Source organism: Aythya ferina, assembly GCF_964211825.1.
Source record: "Aythya ferina genome assembly, chromosome: 7".
NCBI lineage: Eukaryota > Metazoa > Chordata > Aves > Anseriformes > Anatidae > Aythya > Aythya ferina.
In genome coordinates, this window is record NC_140302.1 from 12,917,540 (window position 1) to 12,941,971 (window position 24,432).

A 24,432-nucleotide genomic window follows, 5' to 3' on the forward strand; every position below is an offset into this window, starting at 1 on the left:
CAGAGAAAAAAGCTTCTGCCTTTTCAAGCCACAGATTCCTTGCAAATTCTGCTGAAAGGTTAGCAGACTTGTAGCAACAACCCTGTATGGTTGCCTTTCAGAAATAATCCCAGAGCCTCCGCAGCTCAGCTAACCGCAACCCTAAACCCCTATAATGAAACCATTAGGGTGGTTTACGTCAGTAAGATTTCCGTATTTTTACTTTTCAAGCAAGCGACAAACTCCAAAATTTCAAAGAAGGCCAAAGGCACCCGCAGGCACTCCTTGAGCTCTTGGACTTGGCCTGGGTTTTCAACACCTAGGTGGCAGCTCAGTGCCAATCTCTACCTTGTCTGTACTCAAAACACTCCCGGCAACAGGGAAAGAAAAATAATCAATTAAGTGATAAAAAAAAAATGATAAAAATATTTGCAACAAATGCTAAACATACTTAAAGGTTTCTTATGATGGACTTTTTGTACCTGACCCAAGTATTTTTACACCTTTCTTTTTGATGTCTGCTATGTATTTTGACTACTGTAAAGTCATGTCTAGTAAAATAAAGTAAAATCAACAAACACAAGATTTGTTCTATGTCTTGGAATAATCAACAGAGCTTCACAGGAAAGGGGGCACTAGATGCTATGAAACTACAATGTTGAAATAGATGCTACTGTAATTGACAGACTCTAGGATATTCACAGACAAAAGACATGATTTCTCTGGTTGTAACAGGCTTCCCGTTTATATAAAATGACTTGTGAGATGGCTATAAGCGAGATGATTTGTTTCCCAAGGTGCCACACACACAAACCCCAGGAGTAGGAATGGAGGGAGATGCTCTGCAGAATATCCCAGAGCTTATTGCATAAAGAGCTCCTCTGAAATGGGGGGAAATGTGGATTCCAGCCTGCTCACTTAGGGCAGGAACACGGCATTCACAAACCCCTTGCCTACATACACAGCCCCCAGTTTCATGGACCTAGATTTTACAAACCTGAATTTTTATTTTTCTAAGCCATTAAAATGAAAAAATAAATTATACAAATGACTGAAACATGTTTTCTCAAACTGAGTTTGTTGTTGGTTTTTTTTTTTTTTGTTTGTTTGTTTTTTAATATCAATAAGAAAAAACAAGCAAATGGCATTTCATCCTGTTTTGGCTGCTGAGGTGAATTAAAAATATATACGTGTACAGATTAATTTCCTCATGTTTGTTGAAAATTTGGTAGATAACATTTGTTGAATACTTGTAAATCATACCAGTTTTGCTTTTGCTGTTAAAAAAAAAAAAAAAAAAAAGGTCTATAATTCTTTTAAGAACAAAAAAAAACAAAATCAAACAGATCGTGCTATCTTCCCTGTGAATATGAACACCAGTGTAGTCTCCACTATTTTTATGTTTTGGAGTAGAAAGGAGACAGCTAGCTTACAAAGCTGATGACACTTGCTAGCCAGCGCTAACTATGACAATAGGCAACCTCAGATAAAATGAAAGTAACACCGTAAAGGTGACAAACTAGCTGGAAGAGCAACCCATCGCTCTGACCCAGCAGACACTGAGCAGAAGCACGCATGACATTGTTCCAGTCACCTAAAATGTCAAGTTACATGTTGTTCCTCCATTTAAGTTCATACACAAATTCCAGGTCTCAAATTTTTCATCCAAATTGTACCCCAAAATTATCTTGTGGGCACGTAAGACATGCACACTTCGCAGGCTTTTGCGCGGCACTGAAGGGAGTAAGGTCGTCTTGCTTCCCACCCCTTGGGACTCGCATCCCTTCTGCTGTTACGTGTGACTGCAGAGAGCCCATGGACGAAGCCCCTTTAGCACAGGGCAGGAGGGGGTCCCAGGGCCCCAGGCAGGTGAAAGCAGGGGCAGCAGCAGCAGGGTGCTCCCGGGGCGGCGGCGGTCAGCCCGCTGCCAGGGCCGGGCTCTGTGGCTGGCAGCGGGAGCAGGAGGCAGCGCGTTGTCCGCACGCCCACCCAGGAGCCGTGACCTCAGGAGAAAGGAATTGCCCCATCAGTTCTGAGAAGCAGCAGAAAGCAAGCTGCACTCGGCGCTTTTCCTTTTTTAACAGGATGTATTTATACCCCTGAGAACACAGCTCGCATGCAGCGCCGAGCCGGGCACTCTCTCCACAGACGGCATGGAGAAGGCAGATGTTCCTAAAAGACTTTTTTCCAGGCTAGGCATATCCTCTACCTGGGGGACAATACACAGTCTAAAGGGAATGCAGGACTTCAGGGCTAAGGGACATAATTAGAACTTGCTAGGAGAAAAAAAAAAAAAAAAAAAAAAAAAAAAAAAGAGAGAGAGCATTGCAGTGAGAACTATGGGCCCAGCCAAACGTGCATGTCCATTGTGCTATGCACTGTGCAAATACACCAGCATGAAACAGCCTTTATTTCTACAGGCTTGTAATTATATCAAAAAGCTTATAATTATATAACAAATAGAGAAGGACAAATGATCCATAACTTTTTTTTTTTTAGAGCTACTTAAAAAAAATACAGACACCCAGAGTACACTAACATGGGGATTCTGGTGAAGTTGTTACAAACTTGGTCTTCGGACAGCAGCTAGCAAACACTGTCAGGCAGTTTGGAACTGGAGACAGCCACGGCCATAAGATGATTGCACATATGTTTGGAAGAAAAATGTAGAAGGAGGTGGCCTCTGTACCACCATACCTTGTAGTCCTAAAGCTGTACCAGTTCACAATGAACAGCTCAGCTGCCCCTGCAGAGATACCCTAAAAACCGAAACTGAACACTATCTTCTCACACATCAAGTGCTCAAGAGAATCCTGTTGTGAAGTGTCTGTCTCTGAAGCAGTCAGAGAACACACACACAGCACATGGCACTCGAAGTGATTCCACATGAAACTGAGTACGAAGGGAGAAGAAATATCAAATTCCTTTCTGAAGCAAATGAACAAGAGGACACGATGGGCTAGGTCGTACAACCATCACCTCATTTGAGGTGGCCTTATCCAAGGCAACCACTTCTCAAGGAGCACAATGGAAATGCAATTCCCAGTGCCTCTGTAAATTGTTTTCTTGCTTGAGGTGGCAAGCCCCAAAGACTAACAGAACCCAGCATACACCAAGCTCAATCCTGCCACAAGCGTTGCCAAACACCCCAGCTTTCTATCCTTCCTATACTGGGAGAAAAGAATAGGTGATCTAGGAAGTCTTCTGCCATAGACACCTACCTGCTCCCTTGACAATCTGAAACAACTGCTACCCCTCCACACCTGAGGCAGCCACACTGCAGGAGAGCAGAGACCTGGGCACATTAGGAAATCCTGGACTTCTGAGGAGATTGTTACTTAGCTTAGACATTATTAAATGTTTTTTGATTCTCGTAAACCCATCCTGCCTGAAACGAGGACAGAAATCATTAGTCCTGTGCCCTTATTGAGCCCGAGCACCACGGCTTTCCTCTCATGTGGTTCAGCTCAAAATACGAGGCATCTCCAGCAGTGTGCCTGGTGCTCACAGCACTGACTGAATCCAGAGGACCTGAGAGGAGATGCCCGGGCCCTGCATCAGTATAAGCACACAGCCATTCCCCTTCACCTGGCCCCTGCCTTACACAACCACTGGTGTCCCTTACGGCAGCGCTGCGTGCAGTCAGAGCTCTCCGCACAGCGGCTCACAACCAGCTCCACGTGTGCACAAGCAGCAAGGTCAGGGCCAGTGCCCACATACACCCAGCTGTCTTTACTAGCATGTCGTCTGAAGGCGAAGGCAAGTTTTCCAAAAGCATAGACAGTAGCAGAAATCGAAGTCGAGCCTGGTGATGCTCTTGATGCCGGCCCTGAAAGGCAAGGGGTGCCCTGCAGCACGGCCAGGCTTGGCGCGGAGCCCGCGGGGTGCACGCTTCCCTCTGCCCCCAGGCCCAGCAGCCGCAGGCAGGTGTGAGAGCAGGGCACATGGCAAGAGCAAATCAAACACTTCTGCAACTTCCTCATGGAAAGAGGAAGGCGGCTTCACCTTTCGGCCTCACGGCACTTAGAAATACACTACCTGTTTGTTTTGAGTCACTTGATGGACGCTATTGCTAAAAGACGTAGGCTGAAAACAAATAGATCCTGCATACCAAATCGCTCACACGCCAGACAAAAATAGATTTTTATAGAAAACATAAATATGGGTTAGAAATAGTGAGAGAAAACAAAAACTGTTCCTTCAGAAGACACAGATCTATCTCCATCTTTCTCTGCAGATAATCTGTATTTCCACTTAATGATGCGTTGCACAGCTAAGATTTTTTTTCATAAACTGAGAAGTTTAAGTCACTTGCCAGCTTTTATTTAAGAAAAACAAAAAGTAATCTGTCATCTCCCAAGCTGCTAGCCACCGTAACAGGGAGAGGCCAGTATTCTTAGCTGCGCAGGCAAAGCTTCTGCTGTCTCTCCCCAGCCCAGAGTCATCTCACCCACCTGCCACCTCCGCAGCTGGACTCTGGCCTGCCATTAACTTCTCCGCTCATCATGAATTGCTCCGAGACTCTTGTTGTTTTACTGACACTGTGCGTGCTTCTACACATGCGAACAGACACAGCTACATGCACACTGCATGGATTTTAGACAACACTCACAAATAAAAATATGCTAGTGGCGTGGCAGAAACCATTTACAAATGCCCTCCTCCCACTTTCAACAAGCTTGCTGGAAATAACATCAAATCAGCAGTCTTTGGGAAGTGAGAGTATGAGTTACTACGTGGTACCTAACCCAAAATGTCTTCTACATATCTAGTAATTGTAGTTAATTATATGTACAAAGGTCACTATTAAAATCCTTACAGTTTTATATTTCAACAGATTAATAGCTCAACAGTAATTCTTGCATTTAATGTAAGGAATAATATCCCAGCATTACTTACCTGCAAACATCAACACTGCACAGATTTTAACACGGTGCACTGGCAGCCATATATACTTCGTCAATTTTTACATCATGTTATATGTATCCAGGGGAAAAAAAATAACAACAATTCCAAAACTCACAATCCCTTTTTGTACTCTACGTAAAAATAAACGAGATCTAGTTGTAAGGCTGAGTAACTTCTAGCTATATAAGAGGAAGCAGGAGCCATTGCAGAGGCTGCAAACCAGCCTTGTAGCTAGCCAGAGCAGCGACACAACAGGACAGTTCACAAAACGTAAGACTGAGCCAAAAACACTTGTTTAGGAATTACTGCACGATTATAATACCATAACAGTGCGTCACCATGACCTAGTAAGAGGACCTAAAGTTTTCGTATGGCTGCAACAGAGGAAGGGGTTATTTATCCTATAAGGATCCTGGCTCCCCCAGCTCTAATCTGCAGGCCAGACTTACAAACCAGAACTGACAGAAATGCCACAAGAGATGAAGCAGATGGGGTGACTACTATGGGAGAGACCACAACAGGGTTGCTTGCTTATTAAAGGGACATGTTGGCATCATTGCCTAGACTTAGAAAAGTCTGTTCTGTCAAGAGGCAAAGCTTAAAGGAACACTTGGAGAACCAAGGATGCTTCTAAAGCAAGAAATGGAAAAACCTATTGTCTCCCAACATCAAGCAGGGGCGTTTGCAGTTTTGACACACAGAGTTTACAAGGTTATATCCAGATCCATCGACTCCTGTGTTTTCACTGACATGCAGAAAAAATATGTCCCTGCCCACTCTTTGGGCCTAGCACTTAAATATTTTAAGGACCTGGAAATGCATCCCACATTCACAAAACCACGTAGCATTGACCTTCTGAAAGAGGAGGAGAAAGTCCCCTAGCTGGTACACGAGCAGCAAGCTGAAACAGCACCTTCCAGTGCGATGCTGCCATGTTAGCCTTTGTTGTTACAGGGCAGACATGGAATTAAATGTAAAAATAAAGAGGATACACCAAGCCACTCTGACTGAGTGCAGCGTGTGGAGAAGCTCTAACGCTCCTCTGCAGCCTCAACAGAGATAATGAAGCTGACTCCCCTCGTCTCCCTGAGTTTAGAGGAGACGCGTCAAGACAGAGTGGAAACGATGGGAAGAACGTCTTCAAAATGCCGACGCTTTGAAAAAATTCAGCACTATAAAAAAGCTAAGTATAACTATTACTTGAACTGCCAGGGCTGGTTTAGTTTTCACCCAGGACAGTAAAACCTCCTGGTTTCATTTTTTCCAGTTGCACAAGAACCACATGGGAAGAAGACACATCCTCTGACCAAGCTGCCTGGTGGGATGGAGGGCACAGAAGGCGGATGAGGGCTGGGGGCGAGGGGAAGCAGACTCGGGCAAGGAGCTCGGCTGTCCTTGGACAGATGGGTTTACCACGCTGAGTTTGGGCCTGTACGGCACAGCTGCAGGTTATAAACAAGTGGCACCCTCTCGGGGCAGTCAAATTCCAGGCACTTGGAGCAGCCGGCAGCCCCAGCTCCCCGGTGGGTGCCTGGACAGGGACTCAGCAGCGGGGACGAGCGCTGCTTTATGGGAGCATGGTAAATCAATTTCGCTCTTTATTTCCACTGCTGAATATTATTACGCTCCCTCCATGGCTTTTACAAATGTTTGCCTTGTCTCATAATGTATTTGCCAGAAATCAATGGTTTCTTATCCCTGCTAACTAGTAGCCCATGTCAGCACCCCTTGCAGCTTGCAGATCAACTAGCGCTGCCCGCCACATCCAGCAGGAACTGGTTTCTTACTTGTCTCACTGCATGCAAATCCTCGGCCAGGAAAGCAGAGATAAATACACCTATTTCAAGGTAGCTGCCAACAGCCTGTAAATCAAAGACTCTGCCTTGAAATATGCTTTTCCATTGAGCAAGTGTGGAGGGACCATTACAGGCCCTCATTAAAGATACAGCTCATACCAGGAATACGAGCAGTTGGAGCTGCCTCCTCAGGATGTATGAGGGACGGTTTGCTCTTATGGGAATTGGAAGGAAGGGAAAGATGCTCTTACACAATTCAAATGGCAGCAGCAAAAATTACTACGTAAATACGAGTAATATATAGAGGGCCAGTTGTAAAAGCTGCTGCACATGACATCTATGTAGCCGCTTTAAATATGATGCATTTTTACTTTACGTGAGCAGAATGAAAGCAGAAGAGACACCATGACTGTAACGAAGACATGGAAGGAAAAAAAAAAAAAAAGACATGGCACTCTCTGTCTCATGTCTTTCTCCACAAACTCACTTTCTTCCTCTATCAGCACTTTGCTGAATCATCCAAATTCCAGCCAGCAACCTTTGCTCCAAAACTCAAGCCAAGCTCCCTAGAAATTCCTGTTATGAATTCTTAAGAAGTTTGTAATTATTTCCCTCGTGATACAGAACTTCCAGCAGCAGAACTAACCTTTTCGGAAGCATCTCTATACCCTCTTACCCTCCATGCTCTTTACAATTTCTTGTTGCTCGGATTAAAGTATTTAACAGCCATCTTTTCACCTTCTCTGGTTTCCATTTACGGTTCATCCTCCCAGGACACCACAGAAGAGCTCATCTGGATCTCCCAATGGGCAGAACCAAAACTGGTCTCCAGACCCATCCCAAACCCCATCCTGCCTTGACCACAAGCACGGGTGTCACATGGAGGAGCCCCACCAGTGCTGGCTTTCTGAGCTGCCGACTGCAGCCGCTGCCCTTACCAGATTGGTGACAGAGCGTCTGGTGGCGGGGCCTCCGGGCTGCCCAAAGAGCTTTGGCAGGAGGAACTCACTCATCAACCAGAAGAGAGAAAATCTGCTGTGGGAAATGGCAGTCCCTACTGGGAAGTAAGAGACTCCAGAGGGTCACTTACACCTCATGTGCAAGTAAAGCCCCTTTTCCTTCCCATAAATGCAGGCTGTATTTTGGCCTAAGCTCCTGAGATTGAACCAATCAAGAAGTCCACAGGAGCGGAGCTCCCTGCTCCTCAGCAGCAGCAAACACACAAGCCAAGCGTGGATTTGACACACAGCTTCACACAGAAGTGCAGCCACACGACTTTTACCAGAGACCAGCCCCAGCCCAGCCGCAGCACTGAAGGATGCCTGCCATGAGCATGGTGTGGACATCACTGTGCCCAGCACCCACGGCTGTGCTCGCCCACAAGTCACCTCCTGTAACATCAACAGGAGACAGGCACCCCGTGCACAGGGGGTCCCCTGCAACCACTGCACTGCTCCAGGCCAGCCGTAAGGGAAAGGAAGCATCCACTTGCAGCTCCTGTGAGCAGCCTCCCTGCCGTCACCCTCTGCACTGCAGGCTCATACTCTTCTGCAGTGGAAATTCGCATTTCCCACTGGTAGGACCAATAAATGTTAGGCTTGCAATGCCTGGCTGGTGCAAGGCGAGTAACAGGCTCGCTGACAGGCAGCCCGGGCTTGCCAGCACAATCCGGCAGCCCAGGAGCTGCGCCGAGCGGTGCTGGACCCGCCAGCCTGGGCTCAGATTATAGCTCTGCAAAGCCATAAAACTGCTTCTGTGGGGGAGAGCCATCATTCAAACGGCGGCCTGAGATAAACCACAATCTGATGACTGTCACAGTCCCTTTGACACCGACACTTACCATCTCCCCGTGTTTACAGACTAATCAGTTTAGCCTTCCCAACTGGCTGCATGCGCGGCAGCTGCTCATAATGGCTCGCATTTTCTTAAAGCCTCCCAGAGCAGACACCCAGGGCTCTCTGATTTCCTCCGCTCCTCCAGCCCAGATTGCCAGAAGGAGAGAAAAGAAATTTGTTTTCACGATTCCTGAATCATGGAGAATCCCTACTCAATTCTAGCAAATGCTCCGGATTTGGTGTTTTTAAAGAACAGCCTCCCATTACTGCAGTAAAAATGCTGCTATGGAATTGTTTCTATTTCATTTTAAAGCAAGTATTTTAAAAATATTTATATTATTGAATTTTACAAAGGTTTTGTCAGGCACTAAAGTTGATATACTTGCAATATACACAGTCTTGTTTTATTTCTAACTTTGTTTTATAAATAAATTACATAAATAGGCTTCTTTGATTGCTCAGAGCATCCAGCATTAAGTACTGGGGCATAGCTTTAGGCATAATTGTACTACCGAATTCATCAGCTGCCTAATCATCATTCATTTTGCATCTATTTCTGCTAATTAAAAAGAGAAAAACTCCTAACAACTTTTACATAAATACAGCATTTGTTCTCTGCAAAGACGCAGGGCTAATTTACCAGTGATTAACCGATTACCTCGTTCCCCAGCTGTCTCTCCACAGAGGGAAGGGGCAGACCGGCGGGCAGGGGCACCACGCAGGGCAATACCCCCCGACCAGCCCCTCTGCCACGGGCTGGCCATCGCTGCCAGCAGCATCTCTCCTCTGCCACTGCCCCACACCACCTGGGAGGTGAGGCAGTGCACCCCAGCAAGGGGAGGGAGGCTTTCCCTTCCTCCTAACTCACGCCGTGTTTATCTATCACCACCAAATTCATTGCAAAGCTGTTGGTAACCCTGTCCTTTTTCCGGAGGTACATGTGGCATGAGCAACCGTAACGCAACACTGAACACGGGTGACACCGCTGCTGTTAGCTGTGCAGGTAAGCATTGTTTAGCTCTCCATAAATTTTTTATTAGAGCATTAAACTAGAGACATTTCCACCTCTAAGCCCTCCGCAGGGGATGTCAGGATAGGCAAATTCCTTGGTTCCACTGTCAGGGAGAGGCATTTGAGATCATTACGGCACCTTGAAATTTTGTCACCACATATTTCAGAAGCAATAAAGTAAGAAAACAGCATAGTTATATTCACTTTTGACTTAGTGTGAGGAATCACTTTTAATTGTTCCTTTCTGACCAAACGTAGTAACACCCTTCAGTGGGAGAGGGGGTAGAAGAAAGAATGTGTTTCAGCTATTCAAAGCCATGAAGTCACCTGCTTTTTTAATAAACTGGACAGAAAGAGCTAATGGGATATTTGGTGAGGTGCAAGAGACATTCATTTCACCATCAGCCTCATTTCCAAACTGCAATCTCTACAAAGAGTATGTCGTAGCATGTACACCAAAGCCCTGTTTGTCTGGTTTTTGAAAACCTTTTTATTTCCCCTGTTCTATTGCTCTTTCTTTTGAGAAGCTCCAGCATAAGGATCTAGACGTGACCTATCTGAAGAATCGATTGAGCTTTCAAGTCCATTCCTCGTCATCGTTTCCACAACAGTGACGCTGCCACAGGGTGGAAAATGCTCCAAAACCCTTCTCTTTGCTATTTGACTGGTAGCGGCTCCCATCCCATGAGCAGCACATGAGCTGATCCCACCACTCGACTCGGAGTACCTCCTGTGACAAACCATGCAAGTGCCATGCCTGAGGCATGGTTACATGGCTGTCACTCCAGACATTTGTTGCACGGCAGGGGACCGAACTGGTTTATGCTCATACGATACTCACAGCGTGCTTCACGAACACAAGTAATCCTCTGCTACTTTTGAAGAGGTCCCAGGACCTGCCCTGGTTGAAATTTTCATTACAATGGGCAAAAATTACTGCTTTAGAAATACAACACAGACAAAGCACATTATTTACCTTAGCAGACTACTTCATAAAGTGATAACAGGGCTGAGAGGATGACATTATTTGAAGAGTGAGTAAAAAAGAGCTATTTAAAATAAGAAGACAACTCTACAAAGACAGTATGTATAGACAATACTAACTTCATGCACAAGAAAAGGTGCAGCTCAGCACAACTCTCTTAGTTGGACGTGCGCAATGGTGCACAGAAGTTCAGCATAAGCAGGAATGCTTCCTTAGTGGACTAAGGAGAAAACGCCATCCACAACAGCAGTTCATCATTCCACACTTAATGCAGTTGCCGAAAGCAGTCCCACCCCGATAGGGAATAAAATCCACTGATGCTCTCCTGTACATCACTACTGAGAATACTGAGGAGCACAACACTAATTCTTAATTTGACTGAAATGTGGAGTAGAGCAGCATGTTATTTATAGAAGCTTAGTCCTTGCCTCAACAACATACAGAAAGCGTTTCAATGAATCTTTAAATATGCAAAATTAACTGCAAAACTAAGATTTTGGCAGCTACCATTTAAAACGGCACCCGAATGTGTTCAAAAGACAAGATGCAGAAGAATTAAATACAGATTTTCATTATTACTTGCAAAAAGACAAGCCACAAACATTTCAGACAAGATTAATTTACAAAACACAGTATGCTTAGCTGGCTGCATATCCCAACTACTAAGGAAAGAGGATAATCTCGCCTTAAAGCTTGAATTATATATAAAACGTTGGATATCAACTTTTTTTTTCCTCCAAAAAACAACACCCCCCCACTCCCAGAGTATATAGAAAACAGGCAGTCTCACTAAGTTTATGAGTGAAGGAATAATGACTAAATTCTCATCAAGTGAGAACAAATTGCTTATAGATTTCAGATCAGTTTTTTCTCCACACAATTTATTCCACAAAAATTCAGTGCATTTTTCAAACTTTAATCTAGAGACATAAACCAACAACAGGCACTCTACTTTATAAGCCACAGCCATGTGCTGCATCTAAAAGATGATGCCTTATCCGATGAGCAGGATATATACATTTGCTGAAGTGGTTATAACACCTCATGCTCATTTGTGGGTTGCACAACCACGAACGAATGCTGGGCTGAAGCAGAGGAAGAAAGTTTTGATAAATGATCAATGGAGCTGCAATACTCATGAGTTCAATGACTTCTTTCTGAATTTTGAAGCTAAGCCAATGAATGGTCTGGATGCAGGAAGCAGGAATGTCAGACTCTAGCTCTGCCATATATCTACATGTATTATATAAATTACAGGGTGATTTTGCACCTGACATATGTAAAAAAAAAAAAAAAAAAAAAAAAAAAAAAGACCAATGCAACCACTGAATATTCTTCCTAACTTTTTGATAGCAAGTACTCCAGGCAAAGACAGCCTGCTCCTGGGTACTAAAACAGCTCCTTGAAAGGCACAGACTTCATTGTGAAACTTCTGGAATACACATCACAGCAGTAAACCTCAGACTGTTTACATCAAAAAAAAAAAAGCATGGAAGATTGTTTTATTGCCTTCTGAATCAGCTAAAATTTGTATTCCTAACTGGGGGCGATTTGAAGAGGTATGAAGTTATATATATATATATATATACATGTATATATATATATAATTTTATCATCAAGCATCACTTCAGACCCTAATTTCAAATCACGGTATTAAATATAGTGTCAATGACGTGATCCAGGAAACAGGAATTTGTGATAACAGAATACAAATTTTGAGTTTTTGCTGTTCCCCTTATCAGTAATGCTGTAATAATGGCTACTTTAAAGTATGTCAGTAAATGGAAGCATACTTACTGGCTTTAAAATTATATTTTAGAATTATAAAGTAAGATATCTGAATATACAGGTGGTTGATCAGAAGTAATAATATTCATGAACATTTTATTATGATATTCCTTAATGGAAATAATTTATATTTAATACCATTGCATAATTACAAATTGTATAACAGTATTGTTCGAAATCATAATACAGTGAAAAGACCAATTTAAACTTCAAGAGTTTTTGCAGTAACATTTCATGTCACAGCATATTTCTTAACATCCTCATTTTATTACAATGGCCACGTTAAAACTATTTATAGAGTTCCCCCCAACGATCAGGTGAAATTGGAAAACTGTGAAAGGAGTAAAACACACCTTGCATATTGAGGAAGTTTTCCTCTCCTTGCTACAGGAAAGTGAGGCGCACACAGCCAGTGTATCTCCCCCGTCTCTGTTCCTAAGCCATCTTTTACACCTCTTCTGTCAATTCCCCAAAGGGGAATCTGGATCTTCTTTTGGATTCGTTGCATTTATTAGTAAAATCACTGCCTGACTGAAGTCAGTGGCAAAATTCCTACAGCACTTTAATGGGGCCAGAAATTCGAATCTTAATATGCATAATCTCCGAATAAACTAATTTGTTAAGCGGGGAAGTCATTCCTGAGTACGAACCTCTTCTGAAGAGCAGCTGACATCCATCCTCCTGTCCCAGCTGCCACCGAGCTCTCCACATGCAGCCGTACACGGTGCTCAAAGCACATCGCCCAGCCTGCCTGAAACCCACAATTAGGAGTTTCCGTGGAACTTGCAGAGGTTTTGACACAGCAACATTACCGACGAGCATTATCGACTCTGGTTTTGTAATCCTTTGAAATGCATGCTCGGGTTGCGAAAGAGAAAGAAACACAGACACATTTTCACGTCTCCAAGAGCTGAGCCCCACGGTCTGGTTCAGATCCTTTGCGTTTAGTGACAGAAAGCAATTGAAGAGATGCAGGGAGTAACAAGGATTAAAATCTGTGCTCTTCAGTTAAACAGACTGAGAACCTGCAAGGGGTTTTGCAGCACTTAGTTCCAGCCTATGAAAGGCGCAGGCATCAATATTGCATCTGCCTGTTCTCCTTCCCTAGCCAGGCCCCATGTTCTGACCTCTCTATTTCCCAGACAATTCACTTCCAAACGTACCCTGGTGCACTCACAATCCCACAGACCTTTCTTTTACCCATACCTCGAGTACTTTCTCCACCCAAAGGAGAACTGAAAAGACTCAGGGTTGCTGCCCTTACCTGCCCTATCCTACACCTTTCCTCCAAGCCCCAGTCTGCATTAGCGTATCAGCTAAGGTGGTTATATGCCACCCTGTGCAACAGCACTCGATTCTGAGTTATATAAACAGATTGACAAAAAAGCAGACAATATTTTTCCCACCATTAATATGTACTCTAGCAGTTACGTTAACCTCTCAACTCCTTCCCTATAGAGCACCAGGCTCAGAACAGCTAAGGCTTTTGTGTCCCCGATATCTTCCCAGCCTACAGCTTCCAACTCCGTCAAATCCTGCCTATTTCCGTTGCAGAAACAGCTGACACTTCAGCTGTTATCTTTTTCCTCCCCCTTTTTTCCCCCTCCAAAAAGCAGTCTAACCAAACCAGCCAGAGTCTTGCTCTTTACATGTCCTAAAAATCAGTGCACAAATGTCTTTTCTGGGTACTCCGACTGGTAAAGTGGGATTGAATAAAATTCTCCTGCCAGATCCTCTGGTTAACTTCCCCAGGATTCCTGTTTCTCTGGCTATGCTGAAGCTCAGAGAACCCTGCATAGGCAATACAGGCAGGAGACGAGAAAAAAAATACCACCAAAATCAGTCCAAAGTTCACATTTTCTGTAAACTTTTTATGTTCCTGCATTTGAACATCAAGATGATGAACAAAACCAGAAAAACATTTTCTGTCTGGTAAGAATACAGGCCCTTGCGTTTTATCTCAGTAGAAAAGCAGATCTTTCAAAAGCAAGTAATTGAAGTAATAAAACTTGGTGTTTTAATAGGCAGGCCTGTGATTTTAAAAATTCTGTGGTATCCTAACAAATATGTAGTTGAGACCAACTACCATTTTTAACAGTCCTTTGTTAATCTTCCTGTGCTTCCACAACCAGACCTTTTCCCTGTACAACATAAAATATCGCACAACTTACTGCCAAATGAGAGGCTTCCTCTACCTAGAGCTTCCAGTACAGGTCAGAAAATACAGTCAGGCTTAGAAAATGCAGTGCATAAAAAAAGAACAGAGCATGTGAGGCAATAGTTTGACACATGTTGACACATGCAGACGATCGATAGCAGATGAAGCGAAGGCCAGAAGGCACGGGGCAGCCCCGCTGCTGCTGCGGGGACTCCGCGCTGGCTGAACAACAGCAGGGCCGAGGGCAACGGCAGGCAAGGTGGGAAGTTTTCCAGAACCAGATTTACAATTCAGCTATTTAAATACACCTTGCATAAGAGTAGACAAAAAGGGGTCAGTACGGGGGCAATACTCGGCCAGAAATCGGGATGTAAAAATAAAGCAGATCTCTTGCATGCGAACTGCAGCTAACGCACCGCCATGGAGAGACCCACACTTCTCCTCTAGTGCATAGTTTTTGTCCTTTCTAGAAACAAATAGTTCATTTCCTCACTCTCTGACGCTGGAAAGAGTTATAAAAATCTGTAGCAAGGAAAAAAAAGAGAGAGGGAGAAGAGACAGCAGCCTCGTGCCCCAGCTACTCCGGCTGGCGTCGGGTCAGGACTGCACGCACAGCCCTGCTGCCGGTGGGGCCCTGCTAACCCCAGCAAGGCACTGCTCTGCACCACGGCCACTGCTGCCCTTGCTCTGTTTTCTCCAGAGCTCATGGTTTCTGGTGGGTACCACCAAATTGGTAGGCAACTTCTTCCTAGAGGCCAGGCTGAATGCAGAAGGCTTTGGGAGCAGGAGGCAGCAAGAAAGGTGAGCAGCAGCCACAAAACGACTCTCTCCTGAGTCTCTCTCAGTGCTATTCATCAACTAGGTGTTTTTTTGTTTTTTTGTTTTTTCTTCTTCCACAGAACTGTGAAAAATCAATCAGATTTGTGCTGCAAACTGATCATTATGACAGGGAAAACTCTGCATTGAAATTGATTTGTTTAAGTATATAACTACGCCACTTACACTCCCCCACAACTTTGTAGGGTAGACCCTCGGGATCTCAGACAAAAAAAAAGGACAAGTGCTAACCTCCTTGCTATGTTAGCTAAATGCTTTTTTTTTTTTTTTTTTTTTTTAAATTGGTTTCAGACCAGCTAAAATGAAGGCAAGGCAACCGAGACAAAGTGCAAACTGGTTCAGAAAATGAATGAAACCAGATTAATGCATTTTATAAATTACGCGCAGCAGCAAAGATTAAAGATTCTGATCTGTCCCCTGTGTTTTGTCCTCATTTCACCTTCTCACAAGTGCAGTACTTGACTAGCAATATTTCCATAAAATCTCAAACACTAACTATGGAAAGAGTCTAACATGAATATGGAAAAGAGAACTATAATGAGGCAGGGAAGAAAAAAAAAAAAAAGCTGCCTTTCATTTTTAACTTGCAACTATTAGTTAAGGAGCTCCACCCAGAAGAAATCCATCCCCAAGTGCCCTGGTGGGTTCAGCAGACATGCCAGACAATAGACAGAGCGCTGCAGCAGGAGTCAAGAGAGCTGCTTTCTGTCCTTGATACTTCTGTTTTCTGCGTGACTTGGGACAAATCACGTCCCCTGTGAGTGCCTTGTCTCCTTCCACAGCTGTCGACTCATACTATGAAGTTTTAGGGTATGGATTGCCTACTGCTTTGTACAAGCAGAGCGATTACCATAGAGGGGATCCACCCTCAAGTACAGATTAAGCACTGCTGCAACACAGCTAGTAATGAATGAACTACCAGGGGGTCTTGTCATCTGCCTTGTCATCTACAGCACTGGAGGTGTTACATATCCTTCACACAACGAATTACCCAGGTCCCAGCTCTGTGAGGAAAACAGCACATAGGTACCACAACTCCATGGCTTTTAGTACCCTTATTTATAAAGGCATCAAACAGCAGACACCAACTCAGAGCTCAGACACGTATGTTCCCACACATCCAAGCTCTGCACGCTATGAGCACGAACAGCGTCCATCTTCCTGTTCGACTCAAAGGGACAAACAGCACAAATCCAGACACATGCACGAGCAGAGCTACAAAAACCCTCAAAACATCACATTACTACAGAATAATACACTGTATTACACTTGAATCATGAGTTATTAGGTGTATAATGAAGTTTAAAAAACAAAGCAGTTCTACTATGTTCAATGCTCTTATCAGACAAGTCCCGCTTCCTTTACCGCTCAGTAAGGAAATTCAGAGCACGTTTCAGTAACAAGGTGACCACACACAACACAATGGCTTGCTTTGCTCCCAATCTGTTTAGCTATCCTTCATTCGGGGTCAATTTGTAGCCATCCTTAGAGAAAAGCACATAATAAAACCAGGACAGTTGATTTTGTCACATGGCATGTCTTTACTATCATTTTTTTCTATTACCGTACTAGTAGAGCTCAAAGATCATGCCCACCACTCCTCAAACATCAGAAACATATTGTGCAAATGTCATCAACTGAAGAAGAGAGTTCAATTTCCCCAAGAGATATTTCCCCAAGAGAAAATGATAGACTTCATAACAAGTTTGCAATGCAAATAAGCAAGTTAAAAGCCTTAATGGTATGACTCAACACCATTTTAAGTGGGCAAAAGTGTTCTTTTATGTCTCATTGCTAATTTCTTTTTAAACATTACTTATACTTTAGCGAGAGGATTTCTGTATTTGCAAGCAGGCATCAGTGGCCTCTTCAAATAATCATGCTGCAGTACATTTCTTCATGAAATGGAAGAATTCATCTTCTCTGAAGGCCCTTCACTGGTACAACAGTATATCCATAGCCTTATCCATGAAGACACAAAACAGCACATTTCCTCTTTGGTCAAGAAATACAGAAACAAAAGAAGTTACAGATGTACAAGACAGCATTTAGTTTCTGTCTTAAATATTATGTTACTTTATATGACTGGATTAGTGGACTTCTGCGCAGGATGACTTCCTTCTCATGGGGAGCTGCTGAATATACTTAGGGAAGAGAAGTTTCAAATACTGTGTCTGCAGCAGGTAAGAGGCATAGCAAGCAGCTTGGTGCCTACAGATCAAGAAGAGTCTATAATGAGGATCAGAGTACAAGCACAGCGGAGCCTCTGAGGAAATGGAAGGAGTTTCTGAGGGACCAGGCAGGACTGCACAAAGTTTTATGCAACTCAGAGATTCACCAAGCTGCTTAAAACCTACTCTTGGATTAAGACCCACCTACAAAAATACAGCAGAAAACAGCAAGTTGTTTGTATACTTATTTCCATCCGTCTTATCTAGCTGCCTTGCATTTATTCTGATGAAAATGTAATTTATCTAGTACTTAAAATCTCAGTTTCAGAATAACAAGTTTCAGAGCTGTTTGGGAGCATTCACTAATAGAAAAGGGTCTTATCACACATATCTCAAAACCTTGGGTAGTTCTGTGTCCTGTCAGTTTGTTAGAAGAAAAATACAGAGATCTAGCGTGGTCCTAGAATCAAATTCCAAAATACACAGGAGCTGACAAATTTCTTGAATGATGTACTTTCCACACATGTATGTAACATACATGTACAAGTCCAAACCCATTTTAAGTCCAAAATTTTAACTCAAGCAGATGTTTAAAATCATGACATTGTCTTTTTTTTTTTTTTTTTTTTTTTTTTTTTTTCACCAGAAGTCAAGCTGTTGTCAGACTAGATTTTGCAGAATTAAGGAAATGGAAAACCCTGAGCAGGACATCTGACCAGGAGAGGAGGTGGGTGACCAACCCCATGCGATCCCACAGTTAAAACCAACATTTCACTGTGGCAATTCCCAGATGAGCAAACTCCAAAGGCTCAGGATGAAGACAACATATCTCGCTTGCTGTTCTATATCCTATACTGAAAAACAAAACAAAACAAAACAAAACAAAAAAAAAAATAGAGAGTAAGCTGCCCAGGTTTATGAGATGTGCATGGGTCCCCACAGGTGAGTGAGTTTACTCTGCACAAGGGCTGATGCAGCAATATGAAATGCTGACAAAGGAGAAGTGAGTTCTCCTCCTGTAGACCACAGGTGTATTGCTGTTACTGTGACATGCCCATGTTTATTCCCAGGACAATAGTAAAATTTTTCAAAGGGTTGTGCTATGTGAACATACCAGAGGAGGGTAGTATTTGCTTGGGCATCTCTGTATGGCACTCCATTGTGTTGCTTAGGAATGCCCTAAAATAGTAGATCAACTGTTGAACAATTTCCCTAATCTGCATGTCAATGATTTACTCAAATCTGAGAATTGATTTGGTCCCATCGTACGTGGTACCGTTTTTAACCTTTTCCTCCACATGCCATCCAGTTTAGAAGAATATATTAGGCAGTGAACCTTCTTCAGTTCCCCCCAGCCCCAGAACTTCTAATGGCAAGTTGATCTGTAATATATTGCAGGGCGTCAGGTCTCAAATTTTAATTTTAGGATATTTGAAGACATCTCAACACACAAACTTCTCCCAGCTGTGGGATTTTTTTATTGCAGATACTTCCACACAAGTCTGTCACCTCTCACTGAAAGATTAGGAAAAATGCACAACATTCATGCTTCTGCAGAATTCCCCTTCCCTTCCCATGAAAGGACAGTGCCACTTATTCTCCCGTTTCCTCATTAAAAGCTGTGTGGTTTTTTTTTGAAATCTTGACAATCATGAAAGCAATCACAATAAGATAAAAACTGGTTAAACTAACTCACCATGCTATTTTCCTCAAACGGGCAAGAGCCAGGCATGCTGAAATACAGCATTCTCATCACAGCAGCAAATGTTCTTCGCTTTATGCTGTTCTAGCAGCTGCGGCCCATCTATTTGTTTTATTTGGCCTTTTGAACATCTGCATAACTTGCATTCTTCAGATACTAGGTTACTTCTTTCTCTGGATGTGGGGGTGGAGAAAAGGGGGGGGGGTGGACTGAGCCCTACAGTTTACCTAGTTTTGAAATCCACCATACCTGAGTCAGACACACAGATTAATGTGCTTTAGATATTTTGTCTCCATGGGAAAAGAGAAAAAACAAAGTCAAACATTTTTTAACCATTTACTTGTTATAAGTATGTCATACAAATCTATCAGTAAGAAAAACAGCCCAGCAACCGTGCAACCCGAGCTCCAAAAACATTAATTCAGCCAGCTCCTATGGCTTATTGGAAGTTATGCCTAAGAGTGACAATGAGTGAAAGTTGGTGACAGAGGAAGCCAGGCAAGATAAAAGTTTGCAAGATAAAAATTTGCTACTGTTATTTGCCTTGGTGTATGAAGTAACACTGCACCAAATGGCACCAGCTCCTAGCTACAGTTAGCATGAAAACCAACAAAAGTGTGCTCTCCCGGAAAGCCAGTGTAGTAGAGTAGTTCAATGAAGGAAGGCTGAAATGGATAAACTACAGATTGGATCCTGAGTCCCTACAAACAACCACAAGCTTCCAGTTCATTCACCTCTGTTTATACCATTTGTCTTACAAGTTCAAATAATGGTCACTTACCAACCCCACTGACACAGACCAGCGAAAAGACCAGGAGAAAAGCCTGACGCTGGGGCAGCGTCAACCATCTAGGAAAGAATGGCAGGCACATTGTAGAAACGAAGAAATTGAATTACAATGACAGCTGACATTTTCAAAAATCATTGAAGCGGCCATGATTAAATCATACATCAAATTAAAATGCATATAAAAATGTTGCATTTCCCACTACGATCCAATCATACTCATTTATTCAAAAATAGGCTCCTACAGTAGGCTTCAGCTTCTTTCAAGGCTGCAACCTCCTTCCTAGCTAGTCACGAAGATCAGATTACGAACTCCCTGGCCTTTTTACAGATTGCACCACTCACTGAGAATGGAAGACTACTGACCTTGGATTAAGAAATTTAACTGAGACAGGTTAGACTATCAACCTGAAATGAGTGATGCTTTGTTGCTTCATTAAAGCGTCGGTCTGAAGAAATATTCATGTCCACGAAAGTTTATTTTTCTAAGTACACCAGCTGACCCGATAAAAATTAAAACCTTCTACCTACAAATCTTGTCCTGCCAATTAAACAGAAATCTACTCATTTTTATAAGAAGTATTGTTTAAAAGTTCTAAAGCAAAGAAACATGAAACCAATGTTTTCCCTTAAGACAAGTGATTTATTTATAATTTTTCTAGTATCACTTTAACAAACAAATACAGACCCCAGAAGACAACAACTGGATGGAAGCATTATGGCTGCTCCTGTCTCTAGCAAGTAGGTAACACTTTATCAAATGTCTTTAATTTTCTACAGCAGGCTTTGTAGGAATATGAGAGAAGTTCTAGATGCAACTGAAAATCATCATTAACTGCAGCGTCCTTTTGATTTCATCCATGCATACCACTAGCTTGTTTCTATCTCACAGAAAGAGGGGCTGTGTATGAAATCAGGAGTTTCAAAAACTGTTCTATGAACCTACTTCTTCCCTCCAAATAGCATGACTCCACGCACATCAAAGTTGGCTAAAGATGGAAGAATCCTTAACAAAACTCAGGGAACAAAAGGATGTAAAAAGAGACAGAACTGTGATTCCCTGTGTCAAGGACATTTTACTAGACATCTGAGGAAGTAAAATCTGAAAGAGACTGTAGACAGACCAGTCTTAGGTAACTATCTTAAAATTTCCTGTATTCCTAACTAAAGAAGACTCCGCATTGGAGAAGTTCTTATAGGAACAGAAAAAGAAATATAGCAGAAGACAGAAGGCTATCTGAATATAGATGCAATTGTTTTGGACTGTTTAGAGAACAAACCTGAAACTTCCAAGTGGGCTGATGCCTGTACATTTAGCCACTAGCACAAGCACTTTTGCATTGCTCTGCAACATATTAAAAAATAGTTTCTTCAGAAATAAGTGCAATCAACTGCAATCTAATCTAGTTGTGAGGTCTTCATACAAGAAAGGTATGAAGGGGGGGTTGATTCATTTAGTTTTATTTTCTACCTCCTTCAGCCTGTTTGATTATATGTAAAGTACTGCTGAACTAATTTAAGCAGTCCCTCACCACACCTTCAGGGAGCAAATTATCTACACTTCTGTTAAGCACCAATGTGCTACAGCCATTGGTGTTATAAATGTTGGTTTATTATCATGGCAGCAAGTCACGCTAGGAACCGCAATAAAATCTATTAACATTTTATTCAAGTTCATGGTCGTATTAGGTCAAGTACTTGTGAATAAACTCTAGAGGATGAAGAACTAGCTTTGAGACTGTTGTTACCAATTGGTTACATTTTAGTAGATTTATTATTCGGCACAAATTGTAGAGCTCTGACTTAATTCCATCAGGGACAAAAATATCTGTAAGATAACCAAGTCTGAGAAGAGAAAGAAGGAAAAAAAAAAAAAATGTGTCCACGTATCCTCAGAGTGATCAACACCGTGCTAGATGAGACCAGCACATCTGATAACAACTATCCTATGCCGCGTGCATGCCTTGAGCTGCTCCATCAGAAACCATAGAAAATACAGACCAACGTTACTTATATAAGCATTTGCAGTCCTCAAACACCACAACCCAACAGGAGGCAGGCATTTGTTCCAGATAAAATTCTCGTGAATAACGTTTTTCCTCAACAATGTGGTACAAACTGTATCAGTGTTTCTTGGATACTGAATTTTAAAGACTGTCAGCTCCTCGCAGCATAACCAACCCCTTGTTTTTCTCAATGCTCGCCAGTTGGACGAAAGTATTATTTAATTTAATTATGAAATATAGCTCAGAACAGAAGTATTCCAAGCTCTGCAGCAAGATTCCATTTGTAACTCCAAGTAGTGTAAAAACAAGAGTTAATTGCCTGTACAAATATTTCAGGGTAGTGTTTACGTAATCTACAGTACATTAAGTACCAGAGTTGTGCTCTACTGATAGGTGAAAGAACAACTTTGAAAGGCAACTGCGTTGCCAATTAGCTTTCAACAAATATGTACACAAGCTGTGCTTGCAGGCTCGCGCTCAGCTTCCTCATTCTCTGCAGATTGCCCAGTTTTATAATGGTGAACTCCTTTATACTCAAACACCCAGCTAACTTCTCACCGCTCGAACAAGAGAAGGCAGCGGGTTTTATTCAGCCGGAGCTGTAATGCACCCAAATGTCACAGCTTAGGACGGCGATCTTTGACCAAAGCCACGTTCCAGTCGCAAGTGTGGGACACAAACCCCTTTGGCCTGAGCAGGGAAAATAAAACCACGGCTGCAGTTAGTCCCAGGAGTATGGAGCTTGCCTGCAAGACCCAGCAAGGCACACAAATGTCCCACTGGTCCCAGCTCCTGCATGCACCTCTGGAGAGGCTGAGCCCTGAGCACGAACACCCACGCGCATGCTCGCAGCAACCGCGCCACCGTTTTGCCTAACAGAGACGTACACAAATAAAGAACCCAGCCCAGGTTCACAAAGCCACGTGAAGAGATTAACGCTCGTAGTCTTTGGGAATAACTGCATCGTGCTCCTCCCACAAAATGGACTTGTTTCCAGTCCAGGAAAGCAAACTGCCTGGGGCTGAGGCCTGCACCTCTGCTGCTTTGGACAGGCCGGCCCTGCTGCTCGGCGTGGCCTGGGCAGCGCTGGACAGCAGCGTGCGGAGCTCCTCACGGGGTGCTCAGAGGGGGGCTGCCAGCAGCCTTATGAGTGACTGGGTCTAAAGGAAATGTTCTGTAATTAGCTTAACAGTAAGTGCTAAAACAGCTTTCTGCAGTGCTTCCAAGTTCCAGTGCTTTTCACAAGATACTTCTTACGCAGGCTGAGTTACTGCTCTGCTTGCTACAATGGAAACAAGCCTGAAGATGAAAAGAGTGAAAGTTTATAGAAACAGGAAAGTTCAAACAATTCTGGAATTCTGCTTCATAAATTCCTTTAACTCACATAATGTTATATAAATTGCAATTTTGATAATAAGACAGCTGAAAATAAGTCTAGTCTTGTAAGTTATGTGGGTGTATGGTTATGCTTATGTAAGTTTCGATATCCACATTACTTTACGAGCATATGTCTAAGTCTGCTGCTGTGGATATCTCTGCTCTCCATGTGCATGTTTTGTTTCAGTACTCAGGAAAATCATCACTCTGCCATACTGCATAAAGCTTGCGAGACCTTTCTGCTAGGTAGAAGTTATCAGTCTTTCAGCTAGTACCCTCATGGTATTCAGCTGAAGAAAGAGAGAGAAGGAGACTTGAAAGTACAGCTGAAGTCTGTGTGGCCCTGCTACCACTGATTACAAAAAGTAACTTCTCCAGTATTTTCTGTAAAATGGTTCACATCTGGTCTGCGTTATAACAGAAAGGGTTGCCTGACGATCTGTCACAGCCACCCAGAGATACCAAAGAATAAACAACTGATCCTTTGATGTGCTTGTGTGATGGACAGCTGAAAATCTGCGGGTCTTATTTATTTATTTTTTTGCTAATGCAGTGCACAGCACAAATAAGTCCCCCCTACTTTTTTATTACTCTTTTGTAAATCTGTTCGGCTCATATACAGTATGTTACCAAGTTGGGATGTCCATATCTTAAAGTGGCTTATCTACGCAGCAATGTTAGCCTTCACCCAAGCGGGTATTTGAACTTCTGTTGAGGAGTAAAGGACATGACATGTATTTTACTAAAACATAAAATTTTTACATTTTAAAAGCAAGCTTAAATTCACATTCACCTGCAGAAGTACTGACAAACAACTCAGACCAGCTCGTGTACCTCGGTGCACGCAGCCTGAGCAAACGAACGCCTCCCTGCTGCTGGGTGTGACTGGCCACTGCCTCCAATTACAGAGGATGAGCAATGCCAGCACCGGCACCTCTGAGCTCAAACCCTGCAAAAGCTTTCGACACCTCTCTCATTTGAGAGGAGAGTGAGCTGAATATGGTGACATTTTCTCCAACAAAACCGTATCTATTCATGTGCCTTTATAGGGATCTTTAACAAAGGGCTCTGAAGTCCAAGTTCAACTGTAAGG

The 24,432-nt window shown here is 43.0% G+C and overlaps 1 protein-coding gene across 10 annotated transcripts in view; it reads right to left on the bottom strand.

The window, feature by feature from the left end:
* The window catches only part of ZMIZ1 (zinc finger MIZ-type containing 1), a 352,041-nt gene that overhangs the window by 259,657 nt on the left and 67,952 nt on the right, over window positions 1-24,432 (bottom strand). Inside the window, exon 3 of one of the 10 annotated variants that reach the window (XM_084526377.1) lies at window positions 19,952-20,019. The exons of the other annotated variants lie outside the window; for them this stretch is intronic. The gene's annotated coding sequence lies outside the window, so the exon portion shown is untranslated. The remainder of the gene's footprint in view (window positions 1-19,951; window positions 20,020-24,432) is intronic. 10 annotated transcript variants of the gene reach the window in all.